Raw genomic sequence first — 9615 nt, 5'->3', positions numbered from 1 at the left:
TTATTTATTTATGTGAGAGAGAGGAGGAGAAAGATAGGACCAGTATATCACTTTGGTACATGCAATGCCAGGCATCAAACTCTGGACCTCATGTTTTTAAGTCCAACACACTATCCATTGCATCATTGCACCATTAATCAAATCACTGTCCTGGCATTTTTGCAATGGGCTCTGGTTTCTGCTGTTCAAAATCAGTCCCTTCCCTTACTTAAGAAATTAGAGAGCACATGATTGTTTCCCAGGCCTCAAACTTTTGTTCCATTCTGTTAACACTAAGCAGATTAATTTAAGAGGTAACAACCTTAGTGAAAACACACCCCTAAGAAAACTAATGTTGCCAGTGTTTATCTTTGATAGCACATTTGTTGGATAATGCAGTATTTGCTAATTCGTCAGATATGTACTGGCCACCTATTATGTTCCAGGACTAGGCTAGGCACTGGGTCAGCAAAGTTATAATGACACACAGAGTTCTAGTTCTTGGGAAGTAGGACAACAGACACTGAGCAAGTAGAAACAAGTTAGCCATTATAACTTAGCCTTTTCTACCTTCCTTATCAATATAGAGAAAATTTGAGGGTGGGAGTAGATAGCATAATGGTTATGCAAAGAGATTCTCAATGCCTGAGGCTCTAAAGTCCCAGGTTTAATCCCCTGCACTACCATAAACTCGACGTGAGCAGTGCTCTGGTTAAAAAAAAAAAAGAGAGAGAGGCGCATATGTTACAAATGTGTAAGTGTGCAAGTACCTAGGTTCAAGCCCCTAGTCCCAACCTGCAGCAGGGGGAAGCTTTGCAAGTAGTGAAATAGGGCCTCGGGTGTCTCTCTCCCTCTCTATATCCCCCTACCCTCTCCATTTCTGGCTTTCTTTAGCCAATAAATAAAGATAAAAAATGTTTTTTAATCCGGAGTAGGGCAGCAGTGCAGCGGGTTAAGTGCACGTCACGCAAAGCACGAGGGCTGGCGCGAGGATCCCGGTTGGATCCCCCGGCTCCCCACCTGCAGGGAAGTCGCTTCACAGGTGGTGAAGCAGGTCTGCAGGTGTCTGTCTTTCTCTCCTCCTCTCTGTCTTCCCCTCCTCTCTTCATTTCTCTCTGCCCTATCCAACAACGACAACATCAACAACAGTAATAATTACAGCAGCAATAAAAACCAGGCCAACAAAAAGAATATAAATAAATAAATATCAAAAAATCTTTTTAAATGTTTTTTTTATTATAAAAAACAGAGAGAGACTATTTCACTTAAGGGTCAGTGAAATAGCTCACTTGGATAGTGCGCTGCTTTGCCATGTGCACAACTCAGGTTCAAGCCCAGTCCCCACTGCGTTGAAAATCTTTCTACATATATCTCTATCTCTCAGTCTCTCTTTCCCCACCTTCATCTTTAAGAAAAAAAATTTTATCTGAGATAGAAATATTATTTCTGAGCAATTATTATTGAAATTAAATACTACTGAAAACAGATTTCTAGCCAGGGATGTGGTTATGTGAAGGACTTTTGTATCCGAGGCCTTAAGGTCCCAGGTTCAATTCCTGGCACCACCAGAAACAAGAGCTAAGCAATCATCTAGGGAAAGAAAAAATCTCCAAAATGGACTATTAAAAAAATTGTTATTATCTTTATTTGTTGGATAGAGAGCCAGAAATAGAGAGAGTAGGGGGGAGTAGAGAGGGAGAGAGAGAGAGAGACGTGCAGTCCTACTTAAATACTCACAAAGCTTTCCCCTTGCAGGTGGGGAGCAGGGGCTTGAACCCAGGCCCTTGCACATTGTGACATGTGTACTCAACCAGGTGTTGACCTGGCCCCCCTAAATGGACTTTAACAGTAATTATTTTTTCTGATGATGAGTGTTCAACAAAAGCATTCGATATTTAAGAGGCACCTAAATTGGACATCCAAAAGACTTATATTTAATCTCAAAATAAGATATGAAAAAATAATTTCAACCTATAGAAAAGTTTTCTGTGAGTCATGTGGTAGCACAGCGGGTTAAGCGCATGTGGTGCAAAGTGCAAGGACCGGCATAAGGATCCTGGTTCGAGCCCCGGGCTCCCCTGACGTGAAGCAGGTCTGCAGGTGTCTATCTTTCTCTCCCCCTCTGTCTTACCCTCCTCTCTCCATTTCTCTCTGTCCTCTCTAACAACGATGACATCAATAACAACAACAATAATAATACTACAACAACAAAAAAGACAACAAGGGCAACAAAAGGGAAAATAAATATTTTTTGAAATCTAAAAAAAAAGAAAGGAAGAAAGGAAGAAAGAAAGAAAGAAAGAAAGAAAGAAACATTTTCTAACAGAAACACACTTAAATAAATATATGGAAATGCCAAAGGCTCTGTCTGCCTCCTGCCAAGTGTGCAGGATTCATGCACTTTACATCTTTGAACCTCAAAGTTTGTACAGCAGAGTTTTACCATGAAAGGTCACTCAGGTTTGGGCTGAAGTCCCTCAGAGAGCACAAGGGAGAAACTATGATCTGTTCTCCTGGAAGTGTTGGAACAGGGTGTAGGAATTACGCAGCTTAGCCTCCTTGTTTTTCAGAGGAGGACAAACAGAGGTTCAGAGGTAAGATGATTTTCCAGTTGCAGAACTGGGACTAGAACCAAAGTCTCCTCTTCTGTGTTACAGGAAGTGGTAGTCGCCTATTGAAAACAGTGCCTGGTATCCTAAGAATTTACTTGTCTGCTTTGTACGCATAGTCAGACCCTGAAAAGCCTAGTTCTTTTTTTTTAATATTTATTTATTCATTTTCCCTTCGTTTTTGTCCTTGTTGTTTTATTGTTGTAGTTATTATCGTTGTTGTTATTGATGTCTTCGTTGTTGGATGGATAGGACAGAGAGAAATGGAGAGAGGAGGGGGAGACAGAGGGGGAGAGAAAGAGAGAGACTTGCAGACCTGCTTCACCGCTTGTGAAGCGGGCTTGAACCGGGATCTTCTCGCCGGTCCTTGTACTTTGCGCTACCGCCCGACTCCCGAAAAGCCTAACTCTAAGACAGTTACACACAAATTCCAGCTAAAGATGGAGCTTCCTTTTGATAGTAGCAGAATGACAGACCAACACCTCCAGTCATTCTTTTTTTCTTATAAAAGCAACTATGGTAATAGCATAGGCTTTGCATATCTGAGGCCCCAGATTCAATCCCTGCACTGTCATATGCCAGAGATGGACAGTGTTCTAGCCTCTCTCTCTCTCTCTCTCTCTCTATCTATCTCTCTCTCTCTCTTTCACGCCAGTAAAAATAAACATCAGGGAGTCGGACGGTAGCACAGCAGGTTAAGCGCACATGGCACAAAGTGCAAGGACCGCGTAAGAATCCGGGTTCGAGCTCCCGGCTCCCCACCGGCAGGCAAGTCTATTCACAAGCAGTGAAGCAGGTCTCCAAGTGTCTCTCTTTCTCTCCCTCTCTCTGTCTTCCCCTCCTCTCTCCATTTCTCTCTGTCCTATCCAACAACAATGACATTAATAATAATAATAACTACAATAATAAAACAAGGGCAACAAAAGGGAACAAATATAATAAATAAACAAACAAACATCATATAAAAATAATATAAAAGGAGGCCGGATGGTAGCTCAGTGAGTTAAGTGCACATGGCGGGAAGTGCTAGGACCCGCATTAAGGATCCCAGTTCGAGCCCTGGCTCCCCACCTGCAGGCGGGTCACTTCAGAGGCAGTGATGGAGGTCTGCAGGTGTCTGTCTTTCTCTCCCTCTTCTCTCTCCATTTCCCTCTGTCCTATCCAGCAGCAACAACAATAAAGAAGGACAACAAAAGACAAAAAAAAAAAAAAAAAAAGGTGGAGGAAGCTGCCACCTCCACTCCTCTCTCCACAAAAAATATATAAAAACAAAACTTGTAATCTCTACTTATAAAGAGGTTTTTTTTTATTTTTTTTAAATATTTATTTTATTTATTTATTCCCTTTTGTTGCCTTTGTTGTTTTATTGTTGTAGTTATTATTGTTGTTGTCGTTGTTGGATAGGACAGAGAGAAATGGAGAGAGGAGGGGAAGACAGAGAGGAGGAGAGAAAGATAGACACCTGCAGACCTGCTTCACCGCCTGTGAAGCGACTCCCCTGCAGGTGGGGAGCCGGGGTTCGAACCGGGATCCTTATGCCGGTCCTTGTGCTTTGCGCCACCTGCGCTTAGCCCGCTGCACTACAGCCCGACTCCCATAAAGAGTTTTATTATTATAAGTGAACAGGGATACAGTGACCAAGGAGGTACTGAAGCAGATAAAGTATTGGACCCTCAAATATAAGATCCTATGGTAGATCCCCTGGCATCAAGCATGCCAGAGTGATGCTCTGGTTCTCTCTCTCTGTCATCTTAATAAATAAATCTTAAAAAAGAGAAGGAGGGGAGTCGGGCAGTAGCACAGCTGGTTAAGCGCACGTGGCACAAAGCAGCAAGGACCAACATAAGGACCCCTGTTCAAGCCCCGGGCTCCCCACCTGCAAGGGAGTCACTTCACAGGCAGTGAAGCGGGTCTGCAGGCATCTATCTTTTTTTCTCCCCCCTGTCTTCCCCTCCTCTCTGCACTGCTCTCTCTCCTATCCAACAACAATGACATCAGTAACAACAATTCTTCTTCTAGCGGTTGCCAGTAACAACAATAATAATAAAAAACAAGGGCAACAAAAGGGAAAATAAATAAACACTTAAAAAATTATTTAAAAAAAAAAGAGGAGGAAGAGGAGAGTATATCATCCAGAGAGCCTCCTCCAACTACAGGCGTGGTTCCTAACACACCGTGGGGTACACACCCCAAAGTCTGCTCTACTTTACTCCACTGTTTCTTTCACATGAAAGAGCAGCTATCCCCTGCTCACTTCTTACTCCCAACCCTCACAATCATAAGCCATTCTTCTCCTCAAACCCACCCTGTCCCTTGGCCTCTTCTCACAATAGCATGAGGTCTCAAAACAAAACAAAAACCCAGAAAGCACTTCCCTTTCCACAAGTCTGGGAACATTTCATCTGGTGGTTTCTAACTAGAAACAGTAAGAGAAAGATAACCTGGGGAGCTCTCCCAGTCCAATTATTGTCATTTGTTATACAGTTCTCTCTACATTTATATATACTTACAATTTTCCATCATAAAAAGCACCTAGTTAAATGTTAAGCACTCCTTCTCTGATTTTAGTAAATATAAATAACCTTTCAGTCATGTGAAGGTAGGCAATATATTTTGAAAAGACAATCATTTAGAAGTAAGAGAATGCCATTTTATGTAAATGGAGATATGATCATTGTTGTTTTGTTTTTACCAGACCACTACTCAGCTCTCATTTATGGTGGTACTAAGGACTGAAATTGGGACTTTCGGTGCTTCAGGCATGAGAGTCTTTTTGCATAACCATTGTGCTATCTCCTCACCCCTAAAGCCACTGCTTTTATTGTACTATCTAAGATGTGTGACAAGACTAACAGCTGACTACCTCAGTGAGACATTTACTTGTGAGACATTTCTCTATATGTGGGAAATAATACTTTTATCAAAAATACTACATCTCCTTTTATTTGATATCACAATAATTATTAGGATTAATATACCAAATTAGAGCATCTTTCCAAACTGTTTTTTTTAAAAGATTAATGCTTTATCCACTGTGCCACATCCCAGACCACTAAACTGTTTTGTTGTTTTTTTTTTTAAGTTTATTTATTTATTTATTTACCTATTAGAAAGGTAGGAGGAGGGGGAGCCAGGAGGTAGCGCAGCGAGTTAAGCACAGGTGGTGCAAAGTACAGGGACTGGCGTAAGGATCACAGTTGGAGCCCCCAGCTCCCCACCTACAGGGGAGTTGCTTCACAGGTGGTGAAGCAGGTCTTCAGGTGTCTATCTTTCTCTCCCCCTCTCTGTCTTCCTGTCCTCTCTCCATTTTTCTCTATCCTATCCAACATCAATGACATCAACCGTCAGGAAATTGTGAGCATGTGGTTGAGCTTGGCAGGGCTTGACCTGAGGGGTGTGTCTATCCTGTCAGTCTCTCTCTCTCTCTCTGCTGAAAGGTTGAGCAAGGAGGGACAGGAGTAACCCCAAAGGTGTGCCCGTCTTACCAGACTCCCTGCCTCACAAAGCACCCTGCATTCCTGATACTATGGCCATTAGATAAAAAGAAAGGGGGAGATGTCGGAAAATTGTGAGGAGCCTCACAAAGCACCCTGCATTTTTCTGACTCCAGGAGCCAGGCATTCATTAAAACATTAAGCCAGCTCCCCCTGCTCCACCCTGCATTCCCAATACTATGGCCTATCAACATAATCATTGTTTTGCCCGAAAGATCCCCACCCATTCCATTCCTTTGATCTATCTTCTTTCTACCTTCAAACCCTCTCTGCCTGCAGAGTATTATTAATACTACCAGTTAAACCCCTCACAACAGTTGCTAAGGAAGTTCCTACCTTTCCAGCTTCCTTTGTCTTTCTCCGCCCCTTTCCTAGCCATTTCTGTTTCCAACTTGCCACTTCTGGGTCTGCCCTATAAAAGCCTTGGCTCTCTAATCAGTAAAGATATTGCATCGTCTTGCCGCTACAGGTCTGTTCCTGAGTCATCTCCCTCGCATTGCTGAGTGAGTAGCAGCCCAGGCTGGCTCCAGTCTAGTTCTCTCCAACCCAGAGAGTATATGCCCAGGAAGAGGCACCCCCACGCTAGCCTGGCAATCAACAATAATAACTACAACAACAATAAAAACAAGGGCAACCAAAAGGAAATAAATACATAAATAAATATTTAAAAAAAGAAAAATAGAAAAAGAAAGGTAGGAGGAGAGAGAGAGAGAAAGAACTAGACATCACTCTGGTACATGTGCTGCTAGGGATCGAACTCAAGACCTCATGCTTGAAAGTCCAACGCTTTATCCATTGTGTCACCTCCCAGACCATTAAACTGTGTTTTTTTTTTAAGTTTGTTTATTTATTTATTAGAAAGACAGGAGGAGAGAGAGAGAAAGAACCAGACATCACTCTGGTACATGTGCTGCCAGGGATCAAACTCAGGACCTCATGCTTGAGAGTCCAATTATCCACTGTGTCACCTCCCAGCCCATCAAACTGTTGTTGTTGTTGTTTTTAATATATTTTATTTATTTATTTATTTATTTATTTATTTATTTATTTATTTATGAGACAGATAGGAGGGGAGAGAGAGAGAGAAATGACCAGACATTACTCTGGTACATATGCTGCTGGGGATTGAACTCAGCACCTCATGCCTGAGAGTCGAATGCTTTATCCACTGTACCACCTCCCAGACTACTCAAACTGGTTTTGTGATACGTAGTTGATCAGTAACTGATGGAGACATTGTTTGACAAATTCATATAAAATCATGTAAGTAAACATTCAACAGATACTTTTAGACAGTATGCCTCGGGGGCTGGGCAGTAGTGTATCCAGTTAAGCACACATAGTGTAACAGGCAAGGGTCCATGTTCGAACCCTCACTCCCCACCTGCAACTGGACACTTTATGAGAGCTAAAGCAGATCTGCAGGTGTCTTTCTCACCCCTTCTCTATTTCTCCCTCCCCTCTCAATTTCTCTCTCTCCTATTGATTAACTAATTAATTAAATGGAAAAATGGCCACCAGAAGTAATGGATTCCTACTGCCAGCACTGAGCCCCAACAATAACCCTGGAGGCAAAAAAAAATGACCCTATGACTATGATGAGGCAGTATTTTGTGTTTCAGATCCCATGCTTTAACTCATGATTCCATGTGTTTCATTTCTTTTCTTTTCTTTTTTTTTTCCCAGTGGAAAATAAGTTTTATTGAGACCCCATCTGCTGCTTCTGCCAGTAAGCACCTTCTTCCTTCTCAATGCAGTCTTTTTTTTTTTATTATTTTTTGTTATCTTTATTTTTTATTCACTGGATAGAGACAGCCAGAAATAGAAAGGGAAGAGGGTGATATAGAAAGAGAGACTGAGAGACACCTGCAACACTGCTTCACCTCTTGCAAAGCATTCCCCCTGCAGGTGGGGAGCGGGGGCTCGAACCTGGGTCCTTGTGCACTGTAACATGTGCGCTCAACCAGGTGCGCCACCACCTGGCCCCAATGCAGTCTTTCTTAAGTGGTTCCATGAATGCTTTCTTCTCCACAGTCTGGAAGCGGCAATGGCCAAACTTGGAGGTGGTGTCAGTAAACTTAAGGTCAATCTTCTCCAGAGCTCGACATTTGGTCTGCACGAGCAGAGACTTCCAGAGGGGGAGGGGGAGCACTCTCTTCTTGGTTCCTACCACACAACCTTTCAGCATGACAAAGTCATTGGTCACTTCACCATAGTGGACAAATCTACCCAGAGGGTTGATGCTCTTGTCTGACAGATCATAATAAGTGGAAGCATTGTTCTTAATCAGTTTGCCATCCTTGATAAGGTAACCCTGGCCAATCTTGTAGATCTTCTTGTTGATCTCAGTGTGGTGTTGGTAGCCTTTCTGTCCAGCCCGTGCCACAGAGAATACCACTCGAGCAGGACGCCATGCTCCAATACAGGCTACCTTGTGCAGTCCTCTGTGGGTCTTGTGGGGAAGTTTCTTGGTGTGCCAATGGCTGGTGACCCCTTTACAGCCTTTGCCCTTGGTCACACCAATATCATCATCTCATCCTGCCCAAACACTTGGTTCACAGAAACCTGCTGCTCCAGCCACTCGGGGGCCCAGTCCAACTTTTCAGCCACGGTGCCTCCATTCACCTGGATCTCCATGAGGTAGGCTTTCTTCCATTGCAGAGACAACAGGCACATCTGGGTGTGGGCAATGACATGGATGACCTGGCAGTACTTCTTCATGCTGCTGAAATCCTTCTCCAGCTGCCTCTTGCCATCTTCATCCTGCCACTTCTTGCAGTATTTGGTGAAAGCCTTCTTCTTAGATTTATGCCAGTTCTTATAGAAGCATTGTTTGCACTCATCACTGATATGCTCAACAAAGATGGTCTTGAAAGTAGGTAGGCCTCGAGGAGTTTCTACATAGCCCACAATGCCCACCACCACCATGGGTGGTGTCTCCATGATGGTCACAGCCTCCACAACTTCCTTCTTGTTCACCTTAGATCCAGGCCGGTCGACGTCACGCACGATGTGGGTCATCTCAGCCTTGTAGCCCAGGAGGCTGTGAGGTGCACCGGCTTGGAGGAGTCATCCTTGGGGAAGCTCTTCACCTGCTCCCCTCCTTCTCCCCCCACCCCCCATGCCGGCTGCTGTGCTTTTGAGGCAAGAAGCCCAAAGACCCATGTCTGGGGGCGGAGGACTTCTAGTGGAACATGTCTCCACCACGAGTCGCCAATAGAGGCCATGTGTTTCTTGGGACTAATGTAGTTACATACTTAGGGTCAACTCAGTCTCTAAATTTCAGTGCTCCCAAGTCAGCTGAATGATAATGCCTTACATTTATAATACCTTTCCTTTAAAGAGCTCATCATGGTGGCTGGGGAAGAAGATGAGTCTTATTAATTCTGAAACATAATTGGCGTATTGCACCAAAGTAAAAGACTCTGGGGTGGGTGGGTGGGGAGAATACAGGTCCTTGAAGGATGATAAATGACATAGTGGGGGTTGTATTGTTAAATGGGAAACTGGGGAATGTTATGCATGTACAAACG

General features: G+C 43.5%; 1 pseudogene; it reads right to left on the bottom strand.

Annotated features, from left to right (window-relative positions):
- Positions 1 to 7946: 7946 nt before the first annotated feature.
- LOC103123307 (large ribosomal subunit protein uL3-like) lies at positions 7947 to 9278 on the bottom strand (annotated as a pseudogene).
- Positions 9279 to 9615: the final 337 nt, after the last annotated feature.

The sequence above is a fragment of the Erinaceus europaeus genome, chromosome 9, assembly GCF_950295315.1.
Source record: "Erinaceus europaeus chromosome 9, mEriEur2.1, whole genome shotgun sequence".
NCBI classification, from domain to species: domain Eukaryota; kingdom Metazoa; phylum Chordata; class Mammalia; order Eulipotyphla; family Erinaceidae; genus Erinaceus; species Erinaceus europaeus.
Note: the sequence above shows the minus strand (reverse complement) of the source record. Positions and strands in the feature narration are given on the sequence as shown.